At 38.0% G+C, this 23,895-nt stretch overlaps 1 protein-coding gene across 6 annotated transcripts in view; it reads left to right on the forward strand.

Moving 5' to 3' along the window:
- The window catches only part of ATXN1 (ataxin 1), a 221,250-nt gene that overhangs the window by 107,066 nt on the left and 90,289 nt on the right, over nucleotides 1–23,895 (forward strand). For all 6 annotated transcript variants that reach the window (XM_032222727.1, XM_032222728.1, XM_032222726.1 and 3 more), the window contains one exon: nucleotides 18,643–18,720. The gene's annotated coding sequence lies outside the window, so the exon portion shown is untranslated. The remainder of the gene's footprint in view (nucleotides 1–18,642; nucleotides 18,721–23,895) is intronic.

Genomic DNA, 23,895 nt, shown 5'->3' on the forward strand with positions numbered 1-23,895 from the left:
CAGGAAGGAAACGTTCTAGTGTTGTTTCTAGCCTGGTCTTTATTGCCCTGCTTACAGAAACTGCCTCTCCGGTTAACCCTTATTACCATTGTAACAGCTAAGGCAAAGCGCCCATCGACCTAAGTAATGTTGCGTTGGCCACGCCCACCCAGTCACATGATCACTGAGCCCTGCCTACCCAGCTGGTGATTAGGGCAGTAAACTGGTTGTTAAATTATTTGAATCCCACCACTGATTTCTTTCCTATGAAATGCTAGTCTGCTGCTATTTATTGACTGCTGGTTCCTTTAGTGTTGACAGCCAATCCAAAAGGCAGAGACTATCCACCACTTTAATATTTTCATATTGTCAGTTCTAAGGCTGGTTGCTATGCCTTTTGCTACTAACATGTTCTTTATGTTTTGCTCTCTTTGACTTTCATTACTAGAATGTACTGCTCCTTTCAACTATTGGAATACTGTTATTAGCACAGTGAAGGTTTCTTACTCCAATTTTCAAACCATATTCATCTTCTTCTAATCCAACACCTCTCAATATGTATTCAACATAAAAATTGAATAATCAAGATGACAGTGTACAGCCATGTCTCGGTCCTTTGCCAACCTGAAGCAAATCTATTTCATCATCTTCTGTCTCAATTGTGTGCTCCTGTCGTGTGTGTGGGGTTCACATGAGGACAGTAAGATGTTCTAGGGTTTGCTAAGGATATTTCACAGCTTGATATGGTTTACATAATTGTTTGAAGCCCTTTCTATAGTCAATAAAGCCCAAACTGAATTTTGTTCAGTATTTGTCCATTCTTGGCTTTATCAATTATCCAGTCTACATCAGCAAAAATAGCACTTGTTCCTTGGTCCTTTCAAGAAGTAAAGGGCATCTTTACTTAAAGGGTATGCCTCAGGTGGGAAGCTTGGAAGAATGACAACAAGGTTTGTTGCAGCTCCGAGTGTAGCAACCTCAGACAGCTGCCCCACCAACCTCCACAAGCAGAGGGTCCACCCCCCCAGGCTGGGCCACAGGCAGGGGTGGGTTGCTAATCCCGTTCCAACCGGTTCGGTTGGAACGGGGCCGGTGGCGTCCTCGTGCAAGCGCGCAGTTCACGCATGCGTCTTAGCGCTTACGCGATGCTCCAGCTGCTTGCGGAGACTCGCGCAGGCGCTGTATGTGCCATCCAGCTGCTCACGGAGAATTGCGCAGGGGCTGTATGTGCCATGCGACTGTGTGGAAGCGCAGAAGCCTTCAAAGACCGGTAAGAAGCGCGGGCGGGTGGGTGGGTGGGCCCTCCCCCGTTCCTGGAAGTTACTTACTTCCGGGTTTGCCGACCAACCGGTTCGCGGGGACCGCCGCGAACCGGTTGAAACCCACCCCTGGCCACAGGTCACCCAAGGAGGGGCCATGCTTAGGCCCCAAAACCCAGGAACCAACCTTCAGCTCCAAGGTCTTCTTCTGATCCAACAACCACCCATGCTGGGTCTCTCAATCCCAGCAGCCCCTTCACCACCTACAGCAAGGGTTCTGGAATGCTACCACATCTCCCCATGAGACAGACTCTTGGGCATCAGCCTCCTGGGCAGCAACAGCTCCAGCTTCCTGGACAGCTTCTCATGCACCAAGCTCTTGGGCAGCAGTGGCCAGCCCAGATGGCACCACAGCCACAATTGCAAGGTCAAATGCTAATGAATGCTGGTCCCTGGGGGTCTGTTTCTCAACCGGTCCTTCAGCAGGCTCCTGCCCCCCCGGCATCATAGAGGATGACCTCATCTGAGGACGCAGGAGGATACTCCTCCAATGTCACCCAGTGCTGAAACCATCTGTGTAAACTGGGAAGATGCTTCCTTTCCAGAGAATATTCTTTTTTTCTCATTTGTAATATTTTTGTTCCTCTCTGTTAAGAAATATTACACACTTTCATTGAAAAAATGAAGTAGTAGCAAAGGGCATCTCCTTTTCCATGTAAGATCATCTGTTGGATGATCTTAAGCATTATATTGCTGGCATGTGAAATTAAGGCTATTGTATGATAACTTGTATGTTCTATTTTATCGCCTTTATTTATTATTGCCAAGTTGACTGCCTTCTTCCAATCTGTTGGCCACTGAATCGTTTTCCAAATTTACTGGCATAGTTTGATTAATCTATACCACGTCTTCTCTTCCTTTCACTTCTTGTAGCTTTCCAGCTTGGTAATGACCAGAGTGCTGATTTTACATAATCTTCTAGTATTAGAACTTATTGTAAATGGAAAATATCTTCTAATGTATCTTTGATATTGACATCTCTGCTGTAGAGAATTTCAGATTTTCCTATCTTGGTTTGCAATGAATGATTTCTTGAATGATGAAATGGTCGTAAGTATGTAAAATGGTCATAAGTCACTTTTTTTAGTGTCATTGTAGACACTAAAGCCGAGGTGGCGCAGTGGTTAGGGTGCAGCACTGCAGGCCACTTCAGCTGACTGTTATCTGCAGTTCAGCGGTTCTAATCTCACCGGCTCTAGGTTGACTCAGCCTTCCATCTTTCCGAGGTGGGTGAAATGAGGACCCAGACTGTGGGGGCGATATGCTGACTCTGTAAACCGCTTAGAGAGGGCTGAAAGCCCTATGAAGCGGTATATAAGTCTAACTGCTATTGCTATTGCTATTGTAACTTCGGTCACTAAATGGTCATAAGTCACTTTTTTTAGTGCCATTGTAACTTCGGTCATTAAATGAACTGTTGTAAGCCGAAGACAGGTACTCCAGATTACTAAGTAATGTGATCATCATTGGTCATTGATCATTTTTTAACTTTTCTCTTTGAAAGGCCAAAAATGGTTCAGTTATTACAGCATTTCAGCATGTGTGTTTGTTTTGTTCCATTCTTGCTTCTAAGGAGCTTTTGTGTAAAAACTCCTGCATTTTGTGTTTTAGTTAACATTTGGCACAGAACAGAGAAATACTTTGCTAGAGAAATCTTTTCATGGATTTTTTTAATAGTACGCGGATCTGGTTGATGGTATCTTGAGGTTCTTTCTGACTCATTTTTTCTGTCTCGGAAAGGAAGCTTGAGAGTTGGCTTTTTCATCATCTGACTAAATATGAAACAGTAATTCTCTCCCCCATCTTCCCCTGCCCACATTGCAATATATTTCGGCTGTTGGGGACCAGTGTAACTACTGTATATTAATTCAAGAGAATCCATAATATTATCAAGCAGCTTTTTGACTTATGTATTCTGCGAGGATCCATGATATTCAGAGATGTACATTCAGTAGTAGCAGATAGCCTGAAACAAAATAATTCTTACATAAAATTTATTTTATAGACAATTTTACAGTCTTTTTTTGGCTCGGATCTGTGTGATGTATGCACCTTTAGAAAACCTTGTTCTAAGAGCTCTCTTTTTAGTACAGGGATAGAAAACTAATTTGACACTACCTTACTCACGAAAAGCATATCACAAGCAAAAACGATCCTGATATATGTTTTGCTGCTATTTTTATGTATATGTTAGATTCCTATATTGCTTTTATTCAGAAAATCATTGAAATGTACTTACTACATCCCCTTACCATTTTTCAGCACAGAAACCTGGGATTTAGGTGAGCGAGAATAATTGGTTCATAGTCACCCAGTCTGCTCCCTTGGCTGAAAGTTTACTCGAACAAATTCCCCCACCTGTCTAACACATTAATTACAGCACTACAGGTAATCCTCAAGTCACAACAATGATTGGGACAAGAATTTCTGTTCTGATGTCATTTAGCAAAATGTTGCATGTCAACATCACTTAGTTATGTCAATCCTGGCAGACCCCCATTGCCATCATTAACTGAATCCCACTGGTCATTGGATAAGGACCCTCCAGCCCCAAATCTCAATAAGTCAGGGATTGCCTCCTCTGCCTTATCTTCAACTCCATCATCTATCCCCCCCGCATCCTTTCCCTTTTAGACTCTCTGCATTCCACCACCTCTGGCACCCCTGGGTTCTGCTGACCCTGTTGGTCCTGCTTTCCCCAGTTAACCTGCACTGTCTTCTTCTTCCCACTGTTGACAAGGTTCCACCACAAAACCGTGGATGACAAAATCGCGCTCGATGAAAGCGCGTACGTGACGTCATCACAGCGCGACGAAAACATCGCACTGTGATCGATAAGTGTAAAAATAAAGCGAAAACCTTACCCTAACCCCCCCAAACCTAACCCTAAACCTAACCCTTAACCTAACCCTAAATCTAACCCTAAACCTAACCCTTAACCTAACGCTAAACCTAACGCTAACCCTTAACCTAACGCTAAACGTAACCCTAACGCTCTAAACCTAACCCTAACCCTTAACCTAACCCTAACCCTAAACCTAACCCTTACCTTTATGTGAATCGGCTTGCTTTAATTTTATTTTTATTTCAATTTTTAATTTTTTTCGTCGCGCTGTGATGATGTCAAATGCGCACTTTCGTCGAGCGTGCTTTTGTGGACCGCGGTTTTGACGGGTCACGGTTGACAAAGCATACCTGTCCAGGCCATTTATGTGGCAGCTGCTGTCCTCACCACGCCTTCTTCCTGTGGCCACATATAGCCCTTACGTAGAAAATTGTCTATGGTTTTCTCAATAGGCATTGGAAGGCTTCAAAACCTCACGAGAAGCCTCATGGAAAGACTGCACATGATCGTGCCTCGTCCAAATTGCCTCTGGATTTCTCGTGAGCTTTTGATGCCTTCCAAAGCCTTGCGAGACATTTGCATGCAACTTGGACAAGACTGCACACAAACCTTGGGAAGAAGGTGGCTAGCAGCTACCTCACAAAGGGCCAGGCTAGAGGTGCCACATAAGCAATGGAAAGGAAGAAGATGGAAAAGCAGAGGTGATAGAGCGCAGGGCAGCCAAAAGGGCAGAGATGAGGGAGATATAGGCATGTGGGAGGACTTGAACTGTCATTTTTTTTTGTCCCTGCAGTTGTATGGGCAAGCTGCCAAGTGCCCAAATTTTGGTTATATCACTCTGGGTGCTGCAATGGCTTTAACTTCAGAGACTGGATGCAACTACCATTTTCCAGTGCTGCCATGATTTTGAACAGTCATTAAATTGTCTAAACACTACATATAGGGTAGTCCTCAATTTACAACCCCATTCAAAGTCATGAAGGACTTCCCCAGAACTACTTACCACCCAGATTCGAAGTTCAAATGGCTACTCCCATCCTCTTGGTCACTTGATCACATTTCAGGCCTGATTTATAACTTTTTTGTTTGACCAAAGACTGGCATTTGCTTCCTGCTTGATGACTGGTATAATTTATCACCATAATTTCAGGCTCAATTATAATCATGTTGAGGACTATCTGTACCCTTAAACTTGGTTCACACCTAGGGCAGCTGCTTCGTGATTGTGCAAATCTCTCATGTTATAAAGCTAAAAGGGATGCGCCTGCTACATTAATATACCTTCAAAGGCCCCAATATTGCACTAAATATTCTTGAATTTCTGTATTAAAAACATGCATTTTATTAAAGTGCAGTGTATTAAATGACATAATGTTTCTTTATTTCTATTTAGTTTTTTAATTGCTTGATTTGAAACCAGATGGCAGACATGAAGAACCACATTAAGAGATTATTCTCTAGGTATCTCTGAAATTAAGCAGTCTTGACTAATAGTGAAAAGAGAGAAATCCCTAAACATGACAAATATATATATAATTGGAGTAATGGACTATTTTAGACTTCCATTGCAACCAAAGTTAGCAGTAGTCACAACATCTTGGTGAATAATTATTGTACAGTGAATAAATCATATTCTTCTGAAATCCTATAGAAACTAGCTCATAACTTTGTAAAAACCTTGTCATATTTTAAAGAGTTCTTCTCATGAAGAACTTCTCAAATAGATGAGAACTATTTTGTTGCTAGTTTGCTACTTTTATGTAAGTATGAATTCCTAATGCAATGGTTCCCAAACTTGGCAACTTTAAGACTTGTGGACTTCAACTCCCAGAATTCTCCAGCCAGCAGTCTTAAAGTTGCCAAGTTTGGGAACCACTGTCCTAAGGGATTGTCCTGCTTTAGCATAATATTTTGAAGAGCCTACTGAAATCTATACTTAGGATGAATAGTGAAAAACATTTTAAAGGGGCATGTCATAAAATGTGTTAGCGTGTGTTAAAACTGCTTCAAAGACTGTTTCTGCATTTCTGCCTTTTAGTGTGGGTAGACTTGTTTCAGTGGCTTTTCTATGCTACAGACACCTGAGCAGTCTTCAGAGTAACTATATGAGCTTTAAAATCGCTTTAATACTTTGAAGAGAGATGTGTTACTTGTTTTAATAGGCTTTGCTAAATGTTCCTTTTGCATGCTTTGCATAGCCCTAGTTGCTATTTGGTTTCATTCTATGTAAATATGGCAGAATAAAATGATAACACCAGAGCGTAATGCCATAAACAGGAATTGATAAGCAACATTGAATAAAAATGAGATGTATTGTGTATTTCCAGGGATAGGGTAGTGCTTTATGCAAGGCCACTAGTGAATTCATGTAAGGCTGAGGACATGAATCCATACCATGCCAAGAACTTCCACACTAAGTAAATCTGCTGCTGTGAAATCCAGTTAATTAACTGCTTCTGTAGTGGAAAGAGGGCAGTTTTCCATTCCTCTGCAGCCCCTTCTTCGGGACTGTCACGTCAACTCGGACTTCCCCTTAGTGCATCATCATACCTTCAACCTTCACTAGTTCCAGAACTGGTCAAAAATCTGGTGTTAAGGAGCACACCAGGAGGCATGGCCAAAGATTCCTCAGTCCTAGGACAACCGGACTAATTTAACCTACGCTTGGACTCTCCTGCAATGCACAGAAAAGGACACTTCAGTTAAACCAATGGTCATTCTCAGACACGGCCATCTTTCTTTTTTTGAGAAGGATTTATTTCTGTATAAATGAACGGATTCTGTAATACCCACCACTTTCTGCCAGTTTTTGCACAGCTTAAAATTGCTCCATTTCCCCATTTTAGCAAATCTTGCTACTTGCTTTAATTTATTTTTTTATGTATAACTTGTAATAATTCACCCCACTTTATCTTTGAAATGCAACCATCGTGCCAAGCTTCTTAACCAACAGCATTGCACTGTGCTGCTTATTAAGACGCATATACATTCACATCAATAATCAATACACGTTTAATATCATAGCATTTATTCCTTATACATTTACCCTTAAATACATTAAATCACTAAGAAAACATGACACGTCCTTGTCTTCAGTCTGTATTCAGTGTTGCAACCATTCTCTTAAATCATTTTTTTTTATCCTCATGCATGTTTTACTGTGATATTGATAGAGAATATTTCGTCCGAAATATAAGACTCACCTAGCTTTTTAGAGAGGAAAACAAGGGGAAAATATGCCTCTGCCTCCCAGCAATTTGCCTCCTTGCAGCAAACAGCAAACAGTACAGATGAGGTACACTGTTTGTGGTGTTACATTTCAGACTATACTTGTACAGATGCTGTTAAAATTGATGTGGCTTTCTGGCAGTATATCTTATTCTCTGCTATTTAAAAGAAGATACAAAAGCACTGGGCCTCTTCAGATCAAGCATTTGTTTTAAAAAGCTTCTTCATTTTGTTAAGCTGTCTAGAACAATAATAAAGCAGTCTTTAAAAAATAAATCTAATAATTTGAACATTCTATAGGTGTTTATAGATTTACCTCCTTACAGCAAACAGCCTGTGTCAGTTTAGCCTGATTACCACAAGAAAAAAAAACCCTGCTTCTGCCTCCCAGCAATTTGCCTCCTTGCAGCAAACAGCCCATTTCACTTTCAATTTCAGTTTCAGCAGGGGCTTCTGATGATCAGCTGTTTCAGGCTGCAGGGATTGCCACAGCTTATTGCCACCTCTGCAAGCTCCATTTTCTCTGTTTGCTGCAAGGAGGTAAATTTCTGGGAGGCAGAGGCCAAACAGTGGGGATGGGTGGGCTACATTTGGTGTATAAGACACACTGGCTGCCTATTGGTCTTCAGATACGCTTCAAGGCGCTAGTCGTCACTTATAAAGCCCTTCATGGTATTGGACCTGGGTACTTGAGAGACCGCCTGCTGCCAATTACCTCCACTAGACCGATTAGATCCCACAGATTAGGCCTCCTCCGAATTCCATCCACTGGCCAATGCCGATTGGCGACCACCCGGAGGAGGGCCTTCTCTGTGGCTGCTCCAGCCCTCTGGAATGAGCTCCCCATGGAAATTCGGACCCTCACCACCCTCTAGGCTTTCCACAAAGCCCTCAAGACCTGGCTCTTCCGACAGGCCTGGGGCTGATGAGTTCCTGTCCCCACTCGAATGGTGTGTCTGTTGAGTTGCTTTTAAATTGTGGTATTGTCTGTCCATGTCTTTTTTGCCCTATTTGTATCCCCTACCCCCCCCCCCGACTTGAGTTGTGAGCTGCCCTGAGTCCCCTCGGGGAAAAGGGCGGCATAGAAATATAATAAATTCAATAAATTCAATTCAATTGTGGGGGGGCACTAAGTGCTGCTTATACTCCAAAAATACAGTATCTAGTTCATGGATATGAGTTATGAACTATGTTCATGTATTTTCAAGGTTTCCTTAGCCTACTACTTCCCTTGGAACTAACTGGGATGTCACTTCCTAGATGCATTGTTGGCAAGAGTAACAATAGCAACATGTCTATAGAGAATGCCAGGCAGAGAGAAGGCATTTTCAGCTTTGCAGTGGATGAGGCTAATAGGCTGAGATAGTTAACTGGCCGACCTTCACCCGTGGTCTTTTGGCTGAGTGGGGATTGCCCTCTGGAGTGGAATATACTTTTCATCATTTTATCACCGTGGTATAAGGAATCTCTGGTTGTCATTCTTTGTTATAAAAAGGATGTGACGATGAAGTTCTTTGGGGCTCTGACGTTTTATGACACCAATCTCAAAATATAAAATTACTGTTTTACGTTTCCACTGTTCATGCACATCTCAGAAAACATTGCTTTTGATGTGGAGCCAAAAAAAAATGAGCAGAAGTTGCTTTATCATGAGCTGGAGGTGGATTAAAGACGACAACATGTGTTCCCTTCCTTAAGAAACCATTAGTACAGGACATGTGGATGAATTCTTAGTAGCTTTCAGTTCTAAGTTCCTTCCTGTCGTGCCTGTTCATTAGATGAAGGATATTTATGCTGTCTTCTCTATCTGCACCACATTGATTTGCTGTTTTTTTAAAGCTAACCAGCTAAGAAACAGCTGTAACAGGGATGGAGGAATTGGGAGGAGCTGAGTCAATAGGGTTATGTTAGCGAATATTTTAAAAATTCACAGAAAGGTAAAAAAAAAACTATTTTTATTCTTCTGAAAAGTCACAAGAGAATAAAGATTCAGGCATTTCCTACAGAAGTGGGTAAAACAATTTCAGGTTTTAGCAACACGTAGGACATCTTGCAAAATACCCTTATGTACTCAAGGGCACACATTTTTGCAACATATACTGTTCACAGAAGACAGATTGATGTTAATTAGGAGTGGGTGGCATGCTAGTATAAAAATAAATTTCTTTTCTACAATGTTTTACTGATAAAAATAGAATTGTAATATGGTGAACAGTGTATATGTGTGAACAAGTGGTGTACTTTTTCTATTTTATAATAGTATTAGGAATTTGCATAATTTATTTAGCAATATAGGCATCAAATTCTGAGCTCTCTTGTGAACATCTTACTATAATTATGTCAAATTTGATTCTGTTTTCCTGGAGTACATATATATTTTGTTAAAAAGATATTCTTTTTAACACCAATAGGTGTCAAGAAAACTATTCTGGCTATAATCCTAAATGTTCGTATTTTGGAGGAAGCCTAATTGAATATAATTGGATTTCTGAGTAGAAGATGGATAGGATTGTGCTGTCACATATGCTTTCCCAAGTTTTTTTTTTCAATTTACTATTATAAAAAATTTAGAGTTCAATATATTCAACAGCTAAAAAGAGATTTCTTAAAGCTGAAATTCTTCTTTATTATCCTTGAAAAATAAAAGGTGATGAATTACTTAATCTGCAAAATAAAGGGATAAACTGATATTTTAACAATGGAAAAGAATTATAGTGTCAGTGAAAGTAAGTGAGATGTGATTGCTCAGCTGTTCTGCCCTTTGTCTGTCCTTCTCCATACTTTCCCAAAGTCTTCATGCTGCCACTTCCCATCTTTCCAATATATCCTCATGGAACTTGGGTAAGAAATTTCAAAAGGCTCATGGACCATATTAATCTCCCTTATATTACCATCATTTCTTCGTTGTTGGCAATACAGAAGTATTTGTGTGTCACATTCTCAGCTTAAGACTAACCTCCCAACTCATGATAGTGTGTGTGTATGGATGTGTGTGTATGTAAGTCTATATATATATATATGTGTTTTCGTAGATTTTCACGGGTGTAGGTATGCTGGTCTTGTTGTATTCAGGTCTTTTCCCATGTAAGATTGAGATTGTCTTGGCAACATTTCAGCGAGGTCTCACTTGCCATCTTCAGGCTGGGTTGAAGCTGGTGAGTGAGACCTCGCTGAAACGTTGCCAAGACAATCTCAATCTTAAACGTTGCCAAGACAATCTCAATCTTACATGGGAAAAGACCCGAATACAACAAGACCAGCATATATATATCACGGGTGTAGGTCTCACTCGCCATCTTCAGGCTGGGTTTTGGGCTTAAAGCGTGGTCGGAGCTGCTGTCTTTCTATAAATCTTGGTGTGGGTGTGTGGAGTGGCAGCTTTGTTTCAGTAAGTGGAATGATTGGTTCTGTGGTTGTATCATGATTGGTAGATTGGTGCTGATTGGTGCTGGCTGTGTGTCCGTTGCAGTAAGAAAAAAAAGAAAAAAACTCCTCCCTTTTCCAGCACCTTAAAGCTATAGGACATGAAATTAATTTTTAAGGAACCAGGTTAATCTCCAAAACTGAACACTTCAGCAACAGAATAATTATGGAGGCTATCGAAATAGAGAAACACCCCCACAACATGAAGAAACGTGATGATACCTCCCGCCTACCAGACATTTGGAAACCAGCCCTAGTCAACAAACGAGCCCCACCCACCACCCAGGCCGTTACAACACGAAACAACAACGGACACACAGCCAGCACCAATCAGCACCAATCTACCAATCATGATACAACCACACCACCAATCATTCCACTTACTGAAACAAAGCCGGCACTCCACAAACCCCCACCAAGATTTATAGAAAGACGGTAGCTCCGACCACGCTTTAAGCCCAAAACCCAGCCTGAAGATGGCGAGTGAGACATCGCCGAAACATTGCCAAGGCAATCTCAATCTTACATGGGAAAAGACCCGAATACACCAGGACCAGCATACACACACACACCTGCATATATACACATACACACACACACACACACACATACACAAACACAGTAGCTTTTTGTCGTCTGCAACAAGGTGCCTGCAAATTTTCTTTGTCAGCAGCATCTGTCTTAAATAACTTCTCGGCCGCCATATCCTTCCAAATATTAAGGTATACTAATTGAAGGACCTTGCCTTCTTTTTGAATAAATATTCTAAATACAGTTTCTGTGAAACTTATAGAACCCAGTTGGATTTGAGAATTTAATGTAACAATTTAGTTTAAATTGCAAACATTGAACAACAGCCTGTAATGGAGAAATCAAAACTCTTAAAACTGCTTCCCTTTATTGGCCAAATGAAATAGAAAACAACAAGTATAGTAGACTGTTTATAGGTTTCACCTGATTAGTTTCAGCAGGTTCACTACGAAACACTTTTTAAAAATATTGCCTTTATCATCAAAGACACAGATGGTTGAGGTTTTTTTTTTTTTTAAAGCACAGCAACCTGTGCAGGGAGCTGATAGAGAAATCATTCCAAATCAGTGCAAAAACAAATAATAATTTTAATTTATTTTAAAAATAAAAATTATTTTTAAAAAGTTAAGCTTTCCCACCAAATTAAACATTTTACCATCTCTTGACAATCTGTTTTTTCTGAGCTAGCACACACTTTGACAAGGGTTATTCTTATTCTAGCTTATTCTAGAATGATCTAATATGAGTAGCTTATGTAGCAGTTAAAAGCTTGGTGTTTATTATCACTGTTTTATATATAATACACTATTATGTAAAGCAAGGAGGACACCCGTAGGCATTCCAAAACCCTAAGATGTTACTATTGAAACTCAATAGAGAAAGTCTTTATTTCTCCAAAATAAAGGAAGAAATAAGAGCAGAAAAATCCTGGCAATCCACTAGAGTTTCTACCCTTAAACCTTCCAAACAAGGCCAAAATTGTATCATCAATGTCTGGATTGTCTTTCTCATCCATAAAAATGCAGAAAAACACTAACTCTTTTGTCTGACATCAACAAACTTCCTGTAATGGCATGTCTGATGTTGCAGATCATTGGAAGAATGAGTTTCAGCTGTTGTCCCTCAGAAATTTGCTAACTCTTGAAATGAAGAAGTAATTAATATAATATATAAAACAATCTGAACTGAACGTACTATGTCAGACCCTCACACAATATAGGAAACTGAATCCCCCCCCCAGGTTCCCCAACCCAAGTGCAGTGCCCTAATTTGATGAGCCGAGGTGGCGCAGTGGTTAGAGTGCAGCACTGCAGGCTACTTCAGCTGACTGCAGTTCAGCAGTTCGGCTGTTCAAATCTCACCGGCTCAAGGTTGACTCAGCCTTCCATCCTTCCGAGGTGGGTAAAATGAGGGCCCGGATTGTTGGGGGCAATACTCTGACTCTGTAAACCGCTTAGAGAGGGCTGAAAGCCCAATGAAGCGGTATATAAGTCTAACTGCTATTGCTATTGCTATTTTCACAAGAGACAAGAATAGGACTTCCCCAAATCGGGAAGCATTTGAACAGATGATTAAACACTCTGGCAAAACCATCACATGACACAATCACTCATACACACACCCTTTCATAAGTTGAGTTGATCATTTTATAATGCTATAATTAGGAGCAAATTTCTCATTAGTCTTGTTGTAATGGTCGGAATGCAATACTTCTTACAAATGTTTTCAAAAGCCAGCAGCTTTCAACACAGTACATAAAAAGCATCATCAGTGGGATAGTGATATAGGCACGGAAGTGTGGAAGTTGGCTAAATTAGTCTATAGCACATTTACTAAAAATCTGATTACATAGCTAATAGCTTTGGGAGCTGTGCAAGTGGGATTTATTTTCAGACTAAAATGTGGATATCATTTAGTTAACATATGTTGGTTTAATTAATGAATGTAAAAAACTTGGAATGAATGTGCGGATGAGTAAGTGAAGTTAAAAAACAATGAGATGTTAACTTTTGCACTTTTATGGACAGAAGAACATTGTGGATTGATTCTCAGTTTGAGAAATGAATAATATAAGCTGCGGTAAAAGCATTATTTGACTCCCTTGCTATTTGGTCTCAGGACTGAAACGGATATGATAGCAACCACAGATAAACTGCTTGCCTGTGTAAGTACTCTACATATGTTCAATTACTCTAAATGCATTTATCATGTGAGTTAGTTCATCTTCTTATGGGCAGTGATCTAATCTTAAGTACTGTGCAACTCAACACCCAAATGGTTGGGCTGAGTCATATGGAAAATGCCTCTATTAGCCATCATACAGTAAATGCATTTCTGTACAAATCAGATTCATGGACACTTGAACTGATAATTGAAAGTATTTTAGGAGTTGATGGACCTTAGTCAAAAATTGAAAGAGGCATTGTAAGGAGGAATTGTAAGTTTTCAGTTGTATCAGCTGCCCTTATCTTATGATCAGCTGTGAAAATCTAGGGACCACCATTGAGAATAGTTAGATTGTTAAGTATGAAATAGAGTAATTTTCTTGATAATATCACCACATTTGTCAGACAGATTGCCATCTTGGAGGTAGTTAGATTCTATTAGAAAAACCATTAGAAAGAGCTTTTTTTTAAAAAAAAAAAAAATCTGTTCTGTAAGTTTTAAAAATAGTACTAGAAATTCCATGACCTGTTGGGTAATCCTCCTTTCCACATATAATATAGACTGGCACATTTTTCCTTCTCATGATTTTCAGCAGAGTCCTTTGAAGGACACCCCCCCCCCCATCAAGATCTGCTTGCAAATTTCCTGGGAGGAAGGGAACAAAGGGAGCTATGGGCCACAAGGAAAACTCACATTCTGTATCCCAAGCTTTTTTTCCTTACAAATTTCACTAAGGCCGGTGACTGGACAGATCAAATAACAACTCTGGGCTCATCTCGAAGTAATAGGCATTTCAGACTTAACCAGAACAAGTAGTAACCTATTTGGTTGCATGGACGTATTATATTTATTATATATGCATTCATTTATAAAGATTTTTTTTTCTTAACAAAACAGTTACTGGGGATCAGCTTCTTAATTTTAGTCACTTGTTTCTGAAATGCTTGACATCCTCAAAATGTAAAAGCTAATTCTTGGCCTGAATACTTCATTAGCAATAAAATCTTATTTTTGTTCAAAGCCTGAAATGCTTTCTGAATGAATTTTGCTTCTCAATAATTTGAGCTTTAAGAAGGAGAATAAGAGAGTACAAATAGGAGTGTTTCAAGTAACTCATAATTACATGTTAAAAATGTGTTATAGCTCATATAGGGTGCTCCTTATTCAAGTCTGAAACTAAAGATAAATTCACCTTTATTAGCTATTGAAATAAGCTGGGTGTGATTGTGCAAATCAGCAAAAAAAAATGGTAATAGCTTGAAGAAAAGAATTTGTAGGAATGTACTAAGGGAATGATTTCACCTTATTCTAGCCTGGGAATCACATGATGAATATGGGATGGAACTTCAGTTTTATGTAATCATTGCTTCTTGTATACCATTCTTATGAATATTCTGAATATTTTGTATTAACTATATAATATTTTAAAACATGATTACACAGTGAACAGTTCAATGAATTCTTATGATATGGGAAAATGTTTTGTTTATGGAAATCTAACAAAAAGTATACTCTACAGCTACTCCTCACTTGTTAACTGTCATTCTTGTTCAGTGATTATTCAAAGTTATGCCCTTTGCAGTGTTCTTCAGTCAGATGCTAATTATTGTATGCCTTGTCCTATTCCTTACCTGATGTTTTTCTTTCTTTTTTCTCCTTTGCAGAATAGAGAAATTGGAGAGGAAGAGATTACAAGAGAATAAGCAGGCACACAGTGAAGAATACAGATCTAAAGTATTACAGTGGCCCTGGCAGTGCTGAACACACTATACAAACATCCCAGTATATTAAATGCCTCTTGTAATCCCTTCCTCTCCAGTGAATGTAAATATAGAAATTAATTCTTTCTTGCTAATTATGCAGGTTGAGCATTCCAAAGAGCGATCTTGCTAATTTTGGTTACTTGTTGGGCCAGAGAAGTTTGCATGTGTATCAACTTAATATCTTGACCCTTTAGTATGACATGTATAACAGGGCAAAGGAAATGGAATTAGATGATGGTTTACAATATTCAATAAACTCTTTAACTGAAGTTCTTTTGGGAAAGTTTCTAGTTATAAGACTGGGCTTATTTTAATTTAATTTTTAAAAAATCTGTGTCATGGTATTGTATCTAAATCAGTCTGACAAAGATTATTTGCTTTGAGGAAACTGTACAAATGTGCTTTTTTTTCCTTTTACTATATTTTATTTTCATTTTCATTTTCATACACTCACATGTATACCCCATACAGTATTAAACAGTAATTGCATCAATTCCTCTTGTCGACAATGCCCCAGAAAATAAAAGCCCAATATACCTCTTCAATTCTCCATACACCTCTTTCTTCCACCACCCTCCAACTTTCTATCTTCCCTCCATCATCCCCCTCTACCCTACTTCCCCTTGCCCTCTACCACTCCTCTCTCCAAATCCGCTCCCCCCCTTCCCTTTCACCTCTCCCCCACCCTCTCTCCCATCCCTCTCTACCCATCTTTCTTCTTTCCTACTCCTCCTCCCCTCGGTGTATTTCCACTATATGTTAATGTATTTGGCTTATCCTATTTTTAAAGAAAAATTAAAGAAAAACAGTATACATGTGAAGTCACATTGCATTGAGATCTAACACATCATGTCTAGCCTAATGTATATCCCTCCCTCCCTCCCCCCTCCCCCCGACCCCCCTTCTCCTTCCCCCCCCCGACTTCCAGAACCCGTACACGGTATAGATTTTTAACAAACACAGTCTAAAATCTATTGAGAAAAAAGAAATAAAGAAATTAATAACATCTCTACATTGATCTTAGCTTCTTCTTGCTAAGCTAACTTTAAACAATTTAAATCATTCCTGATCTTAAGCATAGGGTAACTGGAATTTCTTGGTCCCGTATTTATTTTGTATATAGTCAATCCATTTTTTCCAGTCTCGTTTATATCTCTCATTTGAGTGATCTTTAAGATATGCCGATATTTTAGCCATCTCGGCTAAATTTGTAACTTTCAATGTCCATTCTTGAGTTGTAGGCAAGTCTTCCTTCTTCCAGTATTGCGCCACCAACAGTCTTGCTGCCGTTATTAGGTGCAGAATCAAGTTAGTCTGTACCGCTGTAAAGTCAGTACTTATACCTAGTAAAAATAACTGAGGAGTAACTTTATCCTTCTTTTAAAGATATTTTGCATAATCCACCATGTTTTTATCCGAAATGCCTTAAACCTTTTGGCAGGTCCACCATATATGAAAATATGTAGCATCGAGAGAACCACATCTCCAACATTTAGGCTGTAAATTCGGATACATAGAAGCCAGCTTTTAGGATCTAAATGCCATCTAAAAATGTGCTTTTTCCAGAAGCAACTGGACTTTCTGGTTTTTCTTTGAAGATGTTTCATTTCCTACTTTGCTTCTCATCCAAGAAACTTCTTGGGTGAGAAGCAAAACGCCTTCAAAGAAAAAAACGAAAAGTCCAGTTGTCTCTTGAAAAAGCATCTTTGGGACAACCATAATCTGGATGACTGAGAATCTCCATAGACATGAACTGTAGTCTTCTCTTCACTTACCTATTTACTTACAGAGTGTAAAATAAATTTTGCCTCATTGAAAAATAAATAATTTAAAAAGATTGATTTATTTGTGAACCACGTATTTTATTTTTAATAGTGGAATAGTTTTTATCATGAATAACATGGTAATTGCAAGCATGAACCATTATTATTGATCAATGAGGTAATTCTACAGATGGATAGAGAAGAATGATGTCATTTTTATTAAGTTACCAAAGACAATGACCTTGAGAGATATCAGATAATAGGAGTAAGAACATGGTTCTTAAAATGTTCCTTTAATAATAATATTTAATTTAGTGGCAAACTGAAGGCAGTTTAATTATCATTCAACAGGTACAGCATTTTCTTATGAGTAAGACAGTGCTTTTAAGTGATCTGATAGTTCATCATTTTTTTGTGTTTTTACTGTCTCAGTCATAATTCCTGCATAAAGATTGTTTCCGTTTACTTGAAACAAAATTGTAACATTCATAAGCATTATATAGAAATTTTTGTTGCATTGAATGAACATGGAGAGAAATGTGAAGTGTTGAATCAGTTTGTGTGGCAATTAAGCATGCCTACATGGAACTAAGTACTATGAAAATTGCTCATAATTCTATTCAAGTAAGGGTGTACATGGCGGAAAATTGCATTGCATATTTCCATGGACAGAAAATGATCCTTACATGCTTTTTGAAACTATATTAAGAGCACAGCAGGATAATTGAACTATGTTAAACTAGAACTAATTGCATGTATTACATGTATTGGCAGAAAATGGGTGAATTTTCAGTAATTAAGCACACTGATGATGTAAAAAGATCCCTTATTAATAAATGAACTTAGTAACAGTTCTATCTAAATGTACTGCTATAAGAGTATCAAAAGTATTGAGGTACAGTTAGGTACTAATAATGCTGGCTGAGAATTTTTTTCCGAATATACAAACAAAGAGGATTGAGGTTCATATTTATTTTTATTGATTTATTTATCCAATTTTTATGCTGCTCATCTCACCACGCATGGTGACACAGAGTACATCACTCCAAAGCATCAGTATTTAAACTCAGAGACCATAACTACTAATAATGCAGTGAGGAATTAGCAATACGGGCTAACATTACTGGTTTGTGTTCTATCTGGGTTTTAAAAGATCAAGCATTCAAGAAAGTACCTAATTGCATTTGATCTGTGTCTTTGATTTGATTTGATTTGTACTGTGAATATCCAATACATCTCAGGATACTATTGCAGAGAACAAGCAAAAATATTTCTTTCGTTCTAACAGTTGCAAAACTTAATTGTACATGTATTTTCAGTGCTTTTCATGATTCATATTCAAGTCTTCAGCGGATTTTTATGTTATTTTTATCTACTCTTTTATTCTTGTTCAGATTTTTTTAATCATTTATGTCAATAATTAAATTGTTATGGTATAATTGTATCATAAGAAATTATGACCCACTTAAAAATCCTTTATTTTTAATAAAGAATAATTTAGTTCAAATGCAATAGCCATTACTACATGAAGAAAAATAATTCGATACTCATTGATATGCTTTGTTCCTTTACAAGGTAGTAAAAATAAGAAAATAAGGTAATATTACATTATCTTCTTCCTGCAGGTGAGAAGAGCTGATGGTGTGCAGATATATTTGAAAACCAAGCAGAAAATTCTGAAGAAGATTGCTCAGTGTGATATGGTAAGCATGCACACATTTCCCTTCTTTAATAACAATTGTATCTACCAAGAAAATATCATTATCTAACCCTAATAATGATGAGCAAATTAGAAGTGAAAAAAACTCTTTATAAGAATTTTACTCTAATTCAACATACATAATCTGTGACACTGCTGTCATTCTGTACCTACACAAAGAGGAGTGAGAGTCATGGGGGTGGATATGTATTTTTCTCTTGAGAAGGCAGGGCACACACTTTGTATGGCTCCAGTTATATTTTTACAGCCCCTGAAGCCTCATAAGATCTCATCACTGAGATATAGAAGCAAAACAACTCTTTGCAGTGACATTTTTTTCTCGTTCATAGCATGGAACACTAATCTCTGCATCTCTGCTAGGCTATTGCCTTGATTCCCCTTTTCTAAAGAACCTCAGCAATGTCTAAAATCAACTGAAAAATTCAACCCAATAACCTATGACCTTTGCAAGCCATCTTATTTTTTTTAAGTACAAGAAATGGAAGAATGAGTGTGATATATGAATATCCACATGCTCTTGTTGCATTCTTACATAAATGGTGCTGTTAACACTGACCTACTGATCTCTCTGAAAGAGAGTTCAGGTAGTAGATTATTATTTGAACAGCAGCAGCTGGTAACACAGAGTTGAAAGGATTGATGGTTTGCAAGACCCGTTTATACTTAATTGAAGGTTCAAATTCTTGCACTTCTTTCAGTTCCCATGCACTGTAATGGTTGGGAATTAATACTCTTTGGGAAGGACAGACTGCTTGTCTATTGCTTTGTTAATGATTTAATCTGGTATTGGTCTTTTTTCTTGTGAACATGAAAAATTGGCTCCTCTGCATACCATAATCAATGATACTGAACACCACCAAGAGGTCTAAAAGAACTAGGAAGGGTACCTCTAGTATCTTTATATGTATCTTAATTTTTTTAAAAAAAAATCCCTTTGAACTAATTATTTTGAATTCCCCAAGAAGATTTGCAGGACTGAAGTTTGTTCTTATTCTTCAAATTTAAGCCTGTGATTCTGGTACACATTCTATATTTTCTTTAGTCTGGAGGTATTTGGATTTATAAATTAGTGGCTGAAACACCAGGACTTTTTGGTGCTCTAACTTTTTTATAAACTATTCTTTTTTTCCCTTCACTTCCAATATAAACTTAAAAATAGCTGCACTGTCAATTAGCAATGGAACTTGTATATCATGTTGTAATATGAAAGACCCTCTTCTTCAAAAGTTTGTGTTTAATTCTACATTCTGACCAGGAAGTAGATGAAGATATCATGTGACTGGGTATCAGCATTAAAAACAGTTTTGTAACTGACTCAAAATTATTTATTGAACACTAAATCTAGTAATTTAGCACTGTTATAAATGTGGTTGAAATCAGTGGTGGGATTCAGCCAGTCGCATCTATTCAGAAGAACCGGTTGTTAACTTTCTAAGCAGTTCGGAGAACTGGTTGTTGGAAGAAATCTTATTTTGGTTTTTTCCCACTTTACAAGGCTAATCCTATAAGGAAGGCAGGAAGGAAATATTCTGGTGGTGTTTCTAGCCTAATCTTTAATGTCCTGCTTACAGAAAACCGCCTCTCTGGTTAATCCTTATTACATTGTAACAGCTAAGGCTAAGCGCCCACCGATGTGAGTGACGTTGAGTTGGCATGTCCACCCAGTTACATGACCACCGAGCCACACCTACCCAGATGGTCATTAGGGCGGAGAACCAGTTGTTAAATTATTTGAATCCCACCACTGGTTGAAATAAATTTTGTAGTTAAACAACTGTGCAAGTGGTAATGGGCTGAATATTCATTTTTCTAACATTAACTTTTAAATTTCAGTTTATAAATATATATTGTCAGAAAAAGTATTCCCAAATTTTTAAGTGCTCAAACTTTTAAGTTTGAGGCTGAGAGATAACATTGTGTTTAATGCTACAGATAAATTCATAAGTTAAGACAACAGGTTTTTAATTGCTCACCTTGTACACTACTATTCTATTACATCATTTGGTTAAAACTTATAATACTATTTTAAATGAATGTACAATGTAGAATTATGGAAATAATTCTGGAGCTATTTGGAATTATAAATTAGCATACCTTTTACTTGACAAGGAGTTGAAAAAGTAATATACAAATTTGTCTTTATGCAGCCTGAATCTTATACAAATTTGAAGGCTGTTTATCCAATGGAAGGGTTTACTAAGCGTAGCTATTTTTCAATTTTCTCATATGTAGAATTGAGTAATAGAACTTTATTCTGTATCTTAAAATTTGTTGTAACATTTAGCTGTGTGTGCAGCTAGCTTGGGTCCCTCAGGCACATTATTAGGTCAGCATTTTCAAAGCCTGAATGTAGTAAATTAGGAATCATATTTTATGTACAAGTAAATTCCAATTTCAAAATTATGAGTTTGCTATATCAACAAATATTTCATTTATTGCAGCAAAGGGAAAATAGATTGCCCAGTGCAATATTTATTTTGACACATGGCCAACTGATGTTACTCTTGCATAAATGGGTTTCTTTCCTGTTAACTCTTCAATGCTTTTCAGTTAAAAAAAAATCATGTCTAGGAAATAGCTCAAAGACAAGCAAAATTTCATATTTTATTTTGTCTTCCATTATGAGGAATTACCTCAGATATTGTTAGACAAAGTTTGAATACTTTCTTCCTTGCGTTTTGAAGATATACTACTGCACAGCACTAAACTAAATATTAGATAGAAGTCTTCCAAAGTTTGCCTATCTTTGATATAAACATTATTCAAGTCTATGTACCACATTCCACTTTATGCTATTTTCTAGATGCATCTATTAATTGTGCTACATTGAATCACAAGTTGTGAGATGATAATCAGTGTATTTTATAGATCCAGAGTTTAATGACCTTGCTACTTTGCTGTGGTAAACAATGAACTGATATGTGATAAACGAGATTAAAATATAGAATCACATAGTTCTGCTTCAATCCTAATTAGAAATAAAATGCTGAAATCCATATTTTTTCTCCTTGTGTGATATTTTAAATTGTGGGAACAAAAAATAATGCTTTGCCTGTTTCCCAGGAATGAGTTTAGAACTGGAAGGAAGAAAATATTTTCTTTGGCTTATGCTGCATATTATATGTATAATAAAATCAGGGGGGGGGGGGCGGAAAACATTTCCCCTTCAATGAGAAAGACTAGGCAGAAGGTTTAAGACAGAGGTGGGTTCCTACCAGTTCGCACCTATTCGGTAGAACCGGTTCGTCAATCTACCGGACCGGTTAGAAGAGGTTCCACCAGTGGACCCGGAAAGCAGGCCACACCTACAGAAGAGGTTCCAAAATTTTTTGAAACTCACCACTGGTTTAAGATCAATATTTCTTGAGTCAAGCTTAATGACATCTTAGTTTGCAATGCCACTCCTATTTCAGGAGCATTCTTCACTGTCTCCAACTTCAATTTGTAAGGGAATTAAATCTCCCACTGTTTATGTTGCCTTTCTGGTAATTAAAAGGCAAAAATGAGGGGGAGGAATAAATATTTATTTTATTTGCTGGCTGCAGAACTTAGTGGTTAGGCAATTTGACCTTTCTTTGATAGACCAATTTAGATAACCAGATTCACACTTTACTACAAAATCATAAAATACAAAATACAGAAATCCCTGTTAACATTAAATGTTCAGTTGTGGACATTTATGTTAAACATAATGTAATCTGATAAAAGGCAGATATGTAAGGAAGACAGTATAATACTTCAGATAAAGTACTGTACAAAATAGTCATTGATTAATATAAATTTTATATCCCTAACATCCCAATAGAGACAGTAAATCTTACAAATATTTATGGTTGAATGTTTAATGTTCAAGCTGAACATTAAAAATCCAGCTCCTAATTTATACAAAGATTAACAATAAATAAACGTAGCGCAAACACAATGCGGAGAAATAAAAATCTTAACGGAAGTTGTCCATTGAACTTGTTACCTTTTTCTACGGAAAGTATTTTTTAACAGACAATGCTTTTTGCTTTTTAATTTCTCTGTACTTGCCCACATACTTCTGGAATTGTGTGGAAGACTGTTTGGGAGGACTATTTTTCCAACCTGGCAACTTCTGCCTTGCCTTAAGCAATTTTGGTCCTAAAGAGAACAAATATGAGGTGAATCATTTCCTCTACATGGCAGGCAGCATCTCTTTCACAGGAAGAATATGAAATATGCTATTTGCCTAACACAGAGTAGGGAACTATGGTCCTTTTACGATCTGTGAACTTCATCTCCCAGACTTCCTGAGCCAGCATGGCTGTCTCAGGAATTCTGGGAATTGAAGCTCACAGATCGTAAAAGGACCATGGTTTGCCATCCCTGGCCTAAGAGGTTGTATATGGGAGATGTCTGAATTCTGCTAGCTGGAAAGGGAACATTTCAGAACAGGAACATACTGCAAAAGGGGTATAAAAGGGAATATTCTGACCAAGCATTGGTGTGTAGCAGGTTATATTGTTAGCAATAGCAATAGCAGTTAGACTTATATACCGCTTCATAGGGCTTTCAGCCTCTCTAAGCGGTTTACAGAGTCAGCATATTACCCCCAACAACAATCCGGGTCCTTCATTTCACCCACCTCAGAAGGATGGAAGGCTGAGTCAACCCTGAGCCGGTGAGATTTGAACAGCCGTAACTGCTGAAGTAGCCTGCAGGCTGGCATTTAACCACTGCGCCACCTCGGCTCTTGTTGTCTCATAGCCATGTTAAGAATGTACCAACATTCCTCCTCAATAGCTACTTTAGGCGAAAGTGAAAAAGATATATCCTGACCATTGCAGATAGGTCCTTCAACCTCAAAGTTGGATTAATTGATAGCCACTTAAACATATAAACACCACTGAAAAATTTCCCATGAACTCTGAATGATTCCCATTGTAAACTGTTGGTTTGGTAAACTTCGAGATATTATAATCTGTATGCCAAACATTACTGTGATTCATTATGAGCAGTAAAACAATTAAAAGTTCTGACAAGTTAATTTTGCCATGATAACGCACACTAGAATGCTTCTGAACCATAATAATAATGACATTGTGTAAACAAAACAGTTGGATGGTAAAAGTTATGCACTTCCAGTATGCAGAAATAAAATCCTTCCTTAGCCAATCCTAATGCAGAGATAAAA

Source organism: Thamnophis elegans, chromosome 8, assembly GCF_009769535.1.
Source record: "Thamnophis elegans isolate rThaEle1 chromosome 8, rThaEle1.pri, whole genome shotgun sequence".
Classification (NCBI taxonomy): Eukaryota; Metazoa; Chordata; class Lepidosauria; order Squamata; family Colubridae; genus Thamnophis; species Thamnophis elegans.